Consider the following 15,000-nt stretch of genomic DNA (forward strand, 5'->3'; position numbering starts at 1 on the left):
CCAAGTTCATACACGTAGCCCAGGTAACCTAGAAACACCTAACCAGCTAGTGTGAGTTCTGTACAGTATATGAAGTGTGGGAGCAGTTTCCATGGAAGAAGAGTTCCCATCTAGAAGTGTCTGCCAGTGGCGGTTGGTGACGTTTAAGATAAGGGAGGACAATAATAGTTTTTTTATGAGCATGGCCTTATTTCTATTACAGCATATTGCATATATTCCATTCATCCAGTTCAATGTCACATCGACAGGTTTAGGATACTACATGATACTCTAATTTTCCATATACCCGTCATGAGGTTGATACAACCTAGCCTATGAATGAAAGTTTACAACATAGGTGCACACAGGTCGAGAGAAAAAAATTTGAGTAATCAAAGTGACAGACAGTGACACATTCAATACCGGCCTTGCACACTCTTGTCTGCATCTAGCTGATCTAGGGTGTGATCATTAGTCCACACTCTTGGCTGCATCTGGCCGATCTAGGGTGTGATCATTAGTCCACACTCTTGGCTGCATCTGGCCGATCTAGGTGTGATCATTAGTCCACACCTTCTAGGCTGCATCTGGCCGATCTAGGGTGTGATCATTAGTCCACACTCTTGGCTGCATCTGGCCGATCTAGGGTGTGATCATTAGTCCACACCTTCTAGGCTGCATCTGGCCGATCTAGGGTGTGATCATTAGTCCACACTCTTGGCTGCATCTGGCCGATCTAGGGTGTGATCATTAGTCCACACTCTTGGCTGCATCTGGCTGATCTAGGGTGTGATCATTAGTCCACACTCTTGGCTGCATCTGGCTGATCTAGGGTGTGATCATTAGTCCACACTCTTGGCTGCATCTGGCTGATCTAGGGTGTGATCATTAGTCCACACTCTTGGCTGCATCTGGCTGATCTAGGGTGTGATCATTAGTCCACACTCTTGGCTGCATCTGGCTGATCTAGGGTGTGATCATTAGTCCACACTCTTGGCTGCATCTGGCTGATCTAGGGTGTGATCATTAGTCCACACCTTCTAGGCTGCATCTGGCCGATCTAGGGTGTGATCATTAGTCCACACCTTCTTGGCTGCATCTAGCCGATCTAGGGTGTGATCATTAGTCCACACCTTCTTGGCTGCATCTGGCCGATCTAGGGTGTGATCATTAGTCCACACTCTTGGCTGCATCTGGCCGATCTAGGGTGTGATCATTAGTCCACACTCTTGGCTGCATCTGGCTGATCTAGGGTGTGATCATTAGTCCACACTCTTGGCTGCATCTGGCTGATCTAGGGTGTGATCATTAGTCCACACTCTTGGCTGCATCTGGCTGATCTAGGGTGTGATCATTAGTCCACACTCTTGGCTGCATCTGGCTGATCTAGGGTGTGATCATTAGTCCACACTCTTGGCTGCATCTGGCTGATCTAGGGTGTGATCATTAGTCCACACTCTTGGCTGCATCTGGCTGATCTAGGGTGTGATCATTAGTCCACACCTTCTAGGCTGCATCTGGCCGATCTAGGGTGTGATCATTAGTCCACACCTTCTTGGCTGCATCTAGCTGATCTAGGGTGTGATCATTAGTCCACACCTTCTAGGCTGCATCTGGCCGATCTAGGGTGTGATCATTAGTCCACACTCTTGGCTGCATCTGGCCGATCTAGGGTGTGATCATTAGTCCACACCTTCTAGGCTGCATCTGGCCGATCTAGGGTGTGATCATTAGTCCACACTCTTGGCTGCATCTGGCCGATCTAGGGTGTGATCATTAGTCCACACTCTTGGCTGCATCTGGCTGATCTAGGGTGTGATCATTAGTCCACACTCTTGGCTGCATCTGGCTGATCTAGGGTGTGATCATTAGTCCACACTCTTGGCTGCATCTGGCTGATCTAGGGTGTGATCATTAGTCCACACTCTTGGCTGCATCTGGCTGATCTAGGGTGTGATCATTAGTCCACACTCTTGGCTGCATCTGGCTGATCTAGGGTGTGATCATTAGTCCACACTCTTGGCTGCATCTGGCCGATCTAGGGTGTGATCATTAGTCCACACTCTTGGCTGCATCTGGCTGATCTAGGGTGTGATCATTAGTCCACACTCTTGGCTGCATCTGGCTGATCTAGGGTGTGATCATTAGTCCACACTCTTGGCTGCATCTGGCTGATCTAGGGTGTGATCATTAGTCCACACTCTTGGCTGCATCTGGCTGATCTAGGGTGTGATCATTAGTCCACACTCTTGGCTGCATCTGGCTGATCTAGGGTGTGATCATTAGTCCACACTCTTGGCTGCATCTGGCTGATCTAGGGTGTGATCATTAGTCCACACCTTCTAGGCTGCATCTGGCCGATCTAGGGTGTGATCATTAGTCCACACCTTCTTGGCTGCATCTAGCTGATCTAGGGTGTGATCATTAGTCCACACCTTCTAGGCTGCATCTGGCCGATCTAGGGTGTGATCATTAGTCCACACTCTTGGCTGCATCTGGCCGATCTAGGGTGTGATCATTAGTCCACACCTTCTAGGCTGCATCTGGCCGATCTAGGGTGTGATCATTAGTCCACACTCTTGGCTGCATCTGGCCGATCTAGGGTGTGATCATTAGTCCACACTCTTGGCTGCATCTGGCTGATCTAGGGTGTGATCATTAGTCCACACTCTTGGCTGCATCTGGCTGATCTAGGGTGTGATCATTAGTCCACACTCTTGGCTGCATCTGGCTGATCTAGGGTGTGATCATTAGTCCACACTCTTGGCTGCATCTGGCTGATCTAGGGTGTGATCATTAGTCCACACTCTTGGCTGCATCTGGCTGATCTAGGGTGTGATCATTAGTCCACACTCTTGGCTGCATCTGGCTGATCTAGGGTGTGATCATTAGTCCACACTCTTGGCTGCATCTGGCTGATCTAGGGTGTGATCATTAGTCCACACCTTCTAGGCTGCATCTGGCCGATCTAGGGTGTGATCATTAGTCCACACCTTCTTGGCTGCATCTAGCTGATCTAGGGTGTGATCATTAGTCCACACCTTCTTGGCTGCATCTGGCCGATCTAGGGTGTGATCATTAGTCCACACTCTTGGCTGCATCTGGCCGATCTAGGGTGTGATCATTAGTCCACACTCTTGGCTGCATCTGGCTGATCTAGGGTGTGATCATTAGTCCACACTCTTGGCTGCATCTGGCTGATCTAGGGTGTGATCATTAGTCCACACTCTTGGCTGCATCTGGCTGATCTAGGGTGTGATCATTAGTCCACACTCTTGGCTGCATCTGGCTGATCTAGGGTGTGATCATTAGTCCACACTCTTGGCTGCATCTGGCTGATCTAGGGTGTGATCATTAGTCCACACTCTTGGCTGCATCTGGCTGATCTAGGGTGTGATCATTAGTCCACACCTTCTAGGCTGCATCTGGCCGATCTAGGGTGTGATCATTAGTCCACACCTTCTTGGCTGCATCTAGCTGATCTAGGGTGTGATCATTAGTCCACACCTTCTTGGCTGCATCTAGCTGATCTAGGGTGTGATCATTAGTCCACACTCTTGGCTGCATCTGGCTGATCTAGGGTGTGATCATTAGTCCACACTCTTGGCTGCATCTGGCCGATCTAGGGTGTGATCATTAGTCCACACTCTTGGCTGCATCTGGCTGATCTAGGGTGTGATCATTAGTCCACACTCTTGGCTGCATCTGGCTGATCTAGGGTGTGATCATTAGTCCACACTCTTGGCTGCATCTGGCTGATCTAGGGTGTGATCATTAGTCCACACTCTTGGCTGCATCTGGCCGATCTAGGGTGTGATCATTAGTCCACACCTTCTTGGCTGCATCTAGCTGATCTAGGGTGTGATCATTAGTCCACACCTTCTTGGCTGCATCTAGCTGATCTAGGGTGTGATCATTTGTCCACACCTTCTTGGCTACATCTAGCTGATCTAGGGTGTGATCATTAGTCCACACTCTTGGCTGCATCTGGCTGATCTAGGGTGTGATCATTAGTCCACACCTTCTAGGCTGCATCTGGCCGATCTAGGGTGTGATCATTAGTCCACACCTTCTTGGCTGCATCTAGCTGATCTAGGGTGTGATCATTAGTCCACACTCTTGGCTGCATCTGGCTGATCTAGGTGTGATCATTAGTCCACACTCTTGGCTGCATCTGGCTGATCTAGGGTGTGATCATTAGTCCACACTCTTGGCTGCATCTGGCTGATCTAGGGTGTGATCATTAGTCCACACTCTTGGCTGCATCTGGCTGATCTAGGGTGTGATCATTAGTCCACACCTTCTAGGCTGCATCTGGCCGATCTAGGGTGTGATCATTAGTCCACACCTTCTTGGCTGCATCTAGCTGATCTAGGGTGTGATCATTAGTCCACACCTTCTTGGCTGCATCTAGCTGATCTAGGGTGTGATCATTAGTCCACACTCTTGGCTGCATCTGGCTGATCTAGGGTGTGATCATTAGTCCACACTCTTGGCTGCATCTGGCCGATCTAGGGTGTGATCATTAGTCCACACTCTTGGCTGCATCTGGCTGATCTAGGGTGTGATCATTAGTCCACACTCTTGGCTGCATCTGGCTGATCTAGGGTGTGATCATTAGTCCACACTCTTGGCTGCATCTGGCTGATCTAGGGTGTGATCATTAGTCCACACTCTTGGCTGCATCTGGCCGATCTAGGGTGTGATCATTAGTCCACACCTTCTTGGCTGCATCTAGCTGATCTAGGGTGTGATCATTAGTCCACACCTTCTTGGCTGCATCTAGCTGATCTAGGGTGTGATCATTAGTCCACACCTTCTTGGCTACATCTAGCTGATCTAGGGTGTGATCATTAGTCCACACTCTTGGCTGCATCTGGCTGATCTAGGGTGTGATCATTAGTCCACACCTTCTAGGCTGCATCTGGCCGATCTAGGGTGTGATCATTAGTCCACACCTTCTTGGCTGCATCTAGCTGATCTAGGGTGTGATCATTAGTCCACACCTTCTTGGCTGCATCTAGCTGATCTAGGGTGTGATCATTAGTCCACACCTTCTTGGCTGCATCTAGCTGATCTAGGGTGTGATCATTAGTCCACACCTTCTAGGCTGCATCTGGCCGATCTAGGGTGTGATCATTAGTCCACACTCTTGGCTGCATCTGGCTGATCTAGGGTGTGATCATTAGTCCACACTCTTGGCTGCATCTGGCTGATCTAGGGTGTGATCATTAGTCCACACTCTTGGCTGCATCTGGCTGATCTAGGGTGTGATCATTAGTCCACACTCTTGGCTGCATCTGGCTGATCTAGGGTGTGATCATTAGTCCACACTCTTGGCTGCATCTGGCTGATCTAGGGTGTGATCATTAGTCCACACCTTCTTGGCTGCATCTAGCTGATCTAGGGTGTGATCATTAGTCCACACCTTCTTGGCTGCATCTAGCTGATCTAGGGTGTGATCATTAGTCCACACCATCTAGGCTGCATCTGGCTGATCTAGGGTGTGATCATTAGTCCACACTCTTGGCTGCATCTGGCTGATCTAGGGTGTGATCATTAGTCCAACAGTTGGAGAAATTCAAGTATGTTTATCACTGTTTTGTTCGGTTTGCTTCTGTTTTAAATGAAGTTCAGTGAGGATGATAACCTCCACTGGTGTCTGCTGAGATAAGTTCCCTTTTCTTTAGAATCCAGAACCACTTCCTGAGATGACGAAGAAACGTATTTTCTCCCTCCCTTCCCCTCTGTAGAGGCTGCATGCGCTGCAGAACTTCAACACTCTGATGGCGGTGACGGGTGGTCTGTGTCATAGCTCCATCTCTCGTCTGAAGGACACCGCCAGTCTGCTACCCCCTGATGTCACTAAGGTCAGCCCTAATCCTAACCCCTAACCCTAACCCTAACCCCAACCCTAACCCTTAACCCTAACCCTAACCTTAACCTTAACCCTAACCCTAACCGCCAGTCTGCTACCCCCTGATGTCACTAAGGTCAGCCCTAACCCTAACCCTAACCCCAACCCCAACCCTAACCCTAACCCTAACCCCTAAAACTAACCCTAACCCTAACCCTAACCCCAACCCTAACCCTAATCCCCTAACCCTAACCCTAACCTAGCTGATGGGATCCTTAGTTGGGATAGGTTCTAACCCTAACCTATCCTTAGCTGGGATAGGTTCTAACCCTAACCTAGCTGATGGGATCCTTAGCTGGGATAGGTTCTAACCCTAACCTAGCTGATGGGATCCTTAGCTGGGATAGGTTCTAACCCTAACCTAGCTGATGGGATCCTTAGCTGGGATAGGTTCTAACCCTAACCTAGCTGATGGGATCCTTAGCTGGGATAGGTTCTAACCCTAACCTAGCTGATGGGATCCTTAGCTGGGATAGGTTCTAACCCTAACCTAGCTGATGGGATCCTTAGCTGGGATAGGTTCTAACCCTAACCTAGCTGATGGGATCCTTAGCTGGGATAGGTTCTAACCCTAACCTAGCTGATGGGATCCTTAGCTGGGATAGGTTCTAACCCTAACCTAGCTGATGGGATCCTTAGTTGGGATAGGTTCTAACCCTAACCTAACTGATGGGATCCTTAGTTGGGATAGGTTCTAACCCTAACCTAGCTGATGGGATCCTTAGCTGGGATAGGTTCTAACCCTAACCTAACTGATGGGATCCTTAGCTGGGATAGGTTCTAACCCTAACCTAGCTGATGGGATCCTTAGTTGGGATAGGTTCTAACCCTAACCTAGCTGATGGGATCCTTAGCTGGGATAGGTTCTAACCCTAACCTAGCTGATGGGATCCTTAGTTGGGATAGGTTCTAACCCTAACCTATCCTTAGCTGGGATAGGTTCTAACCCTAACCTAGCTGATGGGATCCTTAGCTGGGATAGGTTCTAACCCTAACCTAGCTGATGGGATCCTTAGTTGGGATAGGTTCTAACCCTAACCTATCCTTAGCTGGGATAGCCTTTGATAACAGGCTAATATTTAATATTTATCCGTAAACAGCAGATGTTCTACCTACCTTTACATTTCCTGTTGTTCTAAACATTTTCTAAATTCAAACCTTGGTGACGTTTAAGATGAGGGAGGACTAATATATTTTTATGAGCATGGCCTTATTTCTATTACAGCATATTGGATGATTGTCATTCATATTCCATTCGCCCAATTCAACCTAACATCCATAGGTTTAAGCTACTACACGAGCCTCCTAGGTTTTGTATTGAAGTCAATGTACGCAGAGGAGGACGGAAGCTAGCTGTCCTCCGGCTACACCATGGTGCTACCCTACAGAGTGCTGTTGAGGCTATTGTAGACCATTGCAAAACAGTGTGTTGCAATCAATTATTTGATGACGTGAATATATTTAGTATAATTTTATCTAAAAAAGGATAACTTTTTTTTCATGTTACATTATTTTAATTTTTTATGAAATTCACTGAGGATGGTCCTCCTCTGAGGCGCCTCCACTGAAAACTTCTCCCCTGAAGCACCATGGGTGTTCAGAAGAAACCGGCGACATCCATGTAGGAAGTAATCCCCTACTTTTCCCTTCTCCTCCTCCTCCTCCTTTTCTCCAGGCCCTGAGCGAGATGACGGAGCTGCTGTCGTCCTCCAGTAACTATAGTAACTACCGACGGGTGTACAGCGAGTGTTCGGGCTTTAAGGTGCCTATCCTGGGGGTCCACTTGAAGGACCTGATCTCCCTGAACGAGGCCCTGCCAGATTACCTGGAGGAGCAGAAGATTAACCTGGGGAAGCTGCAGCATCTCTACTCTAACATCTCTGACCTGCTGTCGGTACACTCCTGCTCTCCTCCCTTTGAAGCCAACAAAGACCTGCTGCATCTACTTACCGTGAGATGTCTATTGTATCTGTATTTATAACCAAGGCAGTCCCACTAACATGTCTATTGTATCTGTATTTATAACCAAGGCAGTCCCACTAACATGTCTATTGTATCTGTATTTATAACCAAGGCAGTCCCACTAACATGTCTATTGTATCTGTATTTATAACCAAGGCAGTCCCACTAACATGTCTATTGTATCTGTATTTATAACCAAGGCAGTCAACACTGAGGATCCCTTTTTCTCAAAGGGTAAAAACGGGAGAAGCTGTTGGAATTGAGTGTGTTGTTATCGGTTATAGTGCTCCGTTTAGTGGTTTTGATACTGCGAAAAGCTACTACTAAAGTAGATGTATTGAGAGTCGCTGTCTCTGGAATCTGTACTACACAGAAGCGTGTATATTAATGTGTGTTCTCCTCACCCCACCCCCAGCTGTCTCTGGAATCTGTACTACACAGAAGCGTGTATATTAATGTGTGTTCTCCTCACCCCACCCCCAGCTGTCTCTGGATCTGTACTACACAGAAGATGAGATCTATGAGCTGTCGTACACCAAGGAACCCAAGAACCCTAAGATACAGGTCAGTACTGGACACCCTAAAAAAACAACATTATATATATATATATATATATATATATAAGTGAACGGGCTTGTTCCACATTGCAGCCGACAACGCATGTGACTGCCGACTGGAAGATCAACAAATCACCTTGTATCATAAATCACTACTCATTATTATTTGTAGATCAGTCAGTCACCATTTACCCACAATGCACCATGGATTTGATGCTCTCGATACACAGTCAATGATTGTACTCTGGGGGAGAGGGGAGAGGGGGTGGGAATGAAATCTCTAGAGTCGTGTGCCAGCCTCAACGACTTCTTCCAAGGTCATTAGACACGGGGCCTGTCGAATCAAATCAAATCGAAATTATACTTGTCACAAGCGCCGAATACAACAGGTGTAGGTAGTCACCTTACAGTGAAAATGCTTAAAGAGACTAGTGTCACTCACTGTGCTCTGTCTCTCTCTCTGTCTCTCTCTCTCTGTCTCTCTCTCTCTGTCTCTCTCTCTCTCTCTCTGCCTCTCTCTCTCCATGTCTCTCTCTCTCTCTCTCTGCCTCTCTCTCTCTCTCTCTCTGTCTCTCTCTCTCTCTGTACTTCTCTCTCTCTCTCTCTCTCTCTCTGTCTCTCTCTCTCTCTCTGTCTCTCTCTCTCTCTCTCTCTCTCTCTCTCTCTCTCTCTCTGTCTCTCTCTCTCTCTCTCTCTCTGTCTCTCTCTCTCTCTCTCTCTCTGTCTCTCTCTCTCTCTCTCTCTCTCTCTCTCTCTGCCTCGCTCTCTTACTGCTGACATGCAGTTTATCAACATTTATCTGTTACCATCATCCTGCCTCCATCCTTCCTGACCTTTGACCTTTACACGCTGCGCATCACCCTGTCACTGCATCGTCCTGTGGGGGAGGCTGGGCGACATCAAAGTTAACCACAAAAGACAGAGCCCTTGACAAAGGCTTCTTATGTGGTAGATGTTTTAACGTATTCAATCTTTCATGCCTCCTCCCTCTTTTTTCTCTCTCTCCTCTCCCTTTCTTCCTCCTCTCCCCTCCCCTTCCTCCCTCCCTCCCTCCCTCCCTCCCCCTAGCCTGTAGCACCTGTCAAACCCCCAGTTGTAGCAGAGTGGGGTTCAGGAGTGACTCCGAGGCTGGACCCAGACACCATCTCTAAACACGTCAAGCAGATGGTGGATGTGAGTGTCTGTCTGTCTGTCTGTCTGTCTGTCTGTCTGTCTGTCTGTCTGTCTGTCTGTCTGTCTCTCTCTCTCTCTCTCTGTCTGTCTCTCTCTCTGTCTGTCTGTCTCTCTGTCTCTCTGTCTCTCTCTCTCTCTCTCTGTCTGTCTCTCTGTCTCTCTCTCTCTGTCTCTCTCTCTCTCTCTGTCTCTCTCTCTCTGTCTGTCTCTCTCTCTGTCTCTCTCTCTCTGTCTGTCTGTCTCTCTGTCTCTCTCTCTCTGTCTGTCTGTCTGTCTGTCTGTCTGTCTGTCTGTCTGTCTGTCTGTCTGTCTGTCTGTCTGTCTGTCTGTCTGTCTGTCTGTCTGTCTGTCTGTCTGTCTGTCTGTCTGTCTGTCTGTCCTCAGCGACACTCGGGCTCTTTCTAAATGTATCTCTCCTGATTTCTCACATCCTATCTCCCCACCTACTTCTCAAAACCCAATAGAGAAGAAGGTCAGAGGAGAGAGACCTTGACGCTTGTTCTTTTCGATATGGTTACGAAAGGAGGCGAGGAGATAGGATGCAAGGAAATCAAGTAGAGCTGTGAATTGGGATAGAACTGTGAGACGGTGTTGCCTGTCTGTGTGTGAGTCTCTTTTCATTTCCTCATTACTGTGCAGTCTAAAGCAGAACTACCCTTAGTCTACCACAACACAAAGTTAACATTGTGTACTTTATCTGTCGTCCCCATAGAGATGTGTAGAGATCGCAACGTTGTATCTGTCCCATCGTGGTGTCTGTGAGCCCACGTTCAGCACCATTGAGGTTATCTCCATTTTAAAGTAGTCCATTTTTTCTAAAGCTATTGTTGGTGATTGACGCCCCAACTGCAGTGCTGGAGTCTTAAACCAAATCTTGTGTGTCATTCATTTAATTGTGGACACTAGATGGAGGTGATATAGCTTAAAGCTATTTACAAACCAGTGGTGAAGGTGCATAAAGATGTCAGAATTCAGATATCACAGTAATAGTCCATTCACTACTTGTAGCTCTATAATCTATAGTTTGTGTTGTTGGTCTTGGCTAGCTTAATGTTGCTGTCATTAGCTAGCTAGCTAGCACTCACTCACGTGACTGCCAGCATCGTCATGAAAAGAGGCACGAGGGAAGCCCTACAATATGACATTTTTCTACATTGAACAGAAAATATAAAACGCAACATTGTAAAGTGTTGGTCCCATGTTTCATGAGCTGAAATAAAAGATCCCAGAAATGTTCCATACGCACAAAAAGCTAATTTCTCTCAAATGTTGTGCACTAATTTGTTTATATCCCTGTTAGTGAGCATCTCTCCTTCGTCAAGATAATCCATCCACCTGACAGGTGTGGAAAATCAAGAAACTGATTAAACAGCATGATCATTACACAGGTGCACCTTGTGCTGGGGCCAATCTAAAATGTGCAGTTTTGTCACACAACACAATGCCACAGATGACTCAAGTTTTGAGGGAGCGTGTAATTGGCATGCTGACTGCAGGAATGTCTACCAGAGCTGTTACCAGATAATTGAATGTTAATTTCTCTACCATAAGCCGCCTCCATCTTTGTTTTAGAGAATTTGGCAGTACGTCCGACCGGCTTCACAACCCGCAGACCACGTGTATGGCGTCGTGTGGGCGAGCGGTTTGCTGATGTCCATGTTGTGAACAGAGTGCCCCATGGGGGCGGTGGGGTTATGGTAAGGGCAGGCATAAGCAACGGACAATGAACACAATTGCATTTTATCGATGGCAATTTGAATGCACAGAGATACCGTGGTGAGATCCTGAGGCCCATTGTCGTGCCATTCATCCGCCGCCATCACTTCATGTTTCAGCATGATAATGCACGGCACCATGTCACAAGGATCTGTACACAATTTATGGAAGCTGAAAATATCCCAGATCTTCCATGGCCTGCATACTGACCAGACATGTCACCCGTTGAGCATGTTTGGGATGCTCTGGATCGACGTGTAGGACAGCGTGTTCCAGTTCCTGACAATAAACCAGCAACTTCACACAGCCATTGAAGAGGAGTGGGACAACAATCCACAGGCCACAATCAACAGCCTGATCAACTCTATGTGAAGGAGATGATGCAAATGGTGGTCACACCAGATACTGACTGGTTTTCTGACCCACACCCCTACTTTTTTTAAGGCATCTGTGACCAACAAATGCATATCTGTATTCCCAGTCATGTGAAATCCATAGATTAGGGCCTGATGAATTTATTTCAATTTATTGATTTCCTTATATGAACTATAACTTTGTAAAATCTTTGAAATTGTTGCATGTCGCGTTTATATTTTTTGTTCAGTATAAGTAGTGAGAACATTCTGGATCAGGCAATGTTGAAAAGTAATCTTTAGACATGTACAGTTCTTATCTTAAATGTCGTTTTGTAATTGACTAAAACAAGAAGACAACAAGTAAAATTGCGTTTGAAAAGGGTAAAGTTCTTTTGTTGTTGTTGTGAGCCAATGGTAACCTAGGTAACCTAGGTAACCACATGTTGTTTTCCCCACGGTTTTATCTAATACCGACCGGGACTATTTTTAACATGGTTCAATGCACCGATAAATCAGCTAAGCAGCATCTTGGAGCTAAAATTGGAATCACGTATACCAGGGGGGTTCCGGTCATACACATTTCCTAGGTGGAAAAAGGTCCGGATGGAAACAAACAAACCTCACAACACATGGGGACCCCAAACTGTTGACACTCCAGAGAGAGAAAAAAAAAATTGCAGTTCTACACATTATACCACAGACTGAAGGTAAAATGTAGCAGTTTTAAAGATAATTTCCTGCAATTCCACACACTTAATTGTGTTTATATGATACTAGTTGTCAAACCTCAACCAAATTCTTAAAATATATATACAGTGCATTCGGAAAGTATTCAGACCCCTTGACTTTTTCCACATTTTGTTACATTACAGCCTTATTCTAAAATGGATGAAATAAAAAGTATTCCTCATCAATCTACATCACAATACCCCATAATGACATCACAATATCCCATAATGACATCACAATACCCCATAATGACATCACAATACCCCATAATGACATCACAATACCCCATAATGACATCACAATACCACATGAAAAAGCGAAACCAGGTTTTTAGACTTTTTAGAAAATGTATTAAAAATAAAAAACTGAAATACCTTATTTACATAAGTATTGCTATGAGACTCGAAATTGAGCTCAGGTGCATCCTGTTTCCATTGATCATCCTTGAGATGTTTCTACAACATGGTTAGAGTCCACCTGTGGTAAATTCAATGGATTGGACATGATTTGGAAAAGCACACACCTGTCTATATAAGGTCCCACAGTTGACAGTGCATGTCAGAGCAAAAATCAAGCCATGAGGTCGTAGAACCCTGAGACAGGATTGTGTTGAGCCACAGCTCTGGGGAAGGGCACCAAAACATTTCTGCAACATTGAAGGTCTCCAAGAACACAGTGGCCTCCATCATTCTGAAATGGAAGAAGTTTGGAACCACCAAGCCTCTTCCTAGAACTGGCCCCCCGGCCAAACTGAGCAATCAGGGGAGAAGGGCCTTGGTCAGGGAGGTGACCAAGAACAAGACGGAAGCCACTCCTCAGTAAAAGGCACATGACAGCCTGCTTGGAGTTTTCCAAAAGACACACAGATAAATTCAGACCATGAGAAGCAAGATTCTCTGTTCTGATCGGAGCAAAGTACAGAGAGATCCTTGATGAAAACCTGCTCAAGAGCGCTCAGGACCTCAGACTGGGGCGAAGGTTCACCTTCCATCAGGACAATGACCCTAAGCACACAGCCAAGACAACGCAGGAGTGGCTTCGGGACAAGTCTCTGAATGTCCTTGAGTGGCCCAGCCAGAGCCTGGACCTGAACCTGATCCAACATCTCTGGAGAGACCTGAAAATAGCTGTGCAGCGACGCTCCCCATCCAACATGACAGAGCTTGAGAGGATCTACAGAGAAGAATGGGAGAAACTCCCCAAATACAGGTGTGCCAAGCTTGTAGTGTCATACCCAAGAAGACTCCAGGCTGTAATCGCTGCCAAAGGTGCTTCAACAAAGTACTGATTAAAGGGTGTGAATACTTATGTAAATGTGATATTTCCGTTTTTTTTAAATAAATTTGCTAAAATTTTTAAAGAAAATACTGTTTTTGCTTTGTCATTATGGGGTATTGTGTGTAGATTGATGAGGGGGGAAAAAAACAATTTAATCAATTTTATAATAAGGCTGTAATGTAACAAAATGTGGAAAAAGTCAAGGGGTCTGAATACTTTCTGAATGCAGTGTGCATTTATAGGTTAATTGGGGTCCATGGTCCGTGTTGACCCTGTTCTGGGCCCGTAAGCCGTATTGACCGCGTTCTGGGTCTGGATCCAGCCCGCAGTACGAACTTAGCAAACGTGGCATTTGTGGTAAGCGCATGGAGGCCCGCCATCTTAATGAACTTTCGCTATTTGAAGAAGACAATGCTCTGATCATTGACCGATCGCTCCCAAAACCCATAGAAATCCACACCTAGTTTACTACTTTAAAATGGTGGAAGCCCTTTTTTTTTGTTGGCAACGTCCATGCAAAAACATGTTATTTCCAAGTGGAGATCTCTATACATCTCTATGGTCGTACGTACCACAGAATGAACATAATGTCTGTGCTGACCTCTGCAGTCCATCATGAAGAACTACGACCTGAACCAGGATGGATACATCTCTCTGGAGGACTTTAAGAAGATAGCAGCTAACTTCCCCTTCTCCTTCTGCAACAATGACAGTGACAGGTAGAGAGAGAGAGAGAGAGAGAGAGAGAGAGTGAGGAGAGAGAGAGAGAATGAGAGAGAGTGAGAGAGAAAGAGAGAATGAGAGAGAGTGAGAGAGAGAGAGAGTGAGAGTGATCCTGTGCCACAGTTGGATGTGTGAACTCTCTTCTTAAGAACATTCTGTCTCTAGCTTTAACAATCTGTCACTCTCTCTTTCTCCCTCCCTCCCTCCCTCCCTCCCTCCCTCCCTCCCTCCTCCCTCCTCCCTCCTCCCATCCCTCCTCTCTAATCCCTCCCTCCCTCCTCCCATCCCTCTCCCATCCCCCCCTCCTCTCTCCTCCCATCCCTCCTCCCACCCATTCCTCCCTCTCTCCTCCCTCCCTCTCTCCTCCATCCCTCCCTCCCTCCCCTCCTCCCTCTCTCCTCCCTCCCCTCTCTCCTCCCATCCCTCCCTCCCTCCCTCCCCTCTCCTCCCTCCCTCTCTCCTCCCATCCCCTCCCTCTCCTCCTCCCTCCCTCTCTCCTCCCATCCTCCCTCCCTCCTCTCTCTCCTCCCTCCCTCTCCTCCCATTCCTCCTCCCTCCTCTCTCCTCCCATTCCTCCTCCCTCCTCTCTCCTCCCTCCCTCTCTCCTCCC

General features: G+C 46.9%; 1 pseudogene; it reads left to right on the top strand.

Moving 5' to 3' along the window:
• LOC123731720 (RAS guanyl-releasing protein 1-like) overlaps positions 1–15,000 on the top strand; it is a 37,443-nt pseudogene that overhangs the window by 15,002 nt on the left and 7,441 nt on the right.

The sequence above is a fragment of the Salmo salar genome, unplaced genomic scaffold (genome assembly GCF_905237065.1).
Source record: "Salmo salar unplaced genomic scaffold, Ssal_v3.1, whole genome shotgun sequence".
NCBI classification, from domain to species: domain Eukaryota; kingdom Metazoa; phylum Chordata; class Actinopteri; order Salmoniformes; family Salmonidae; genus Salmo; species Salmo salar.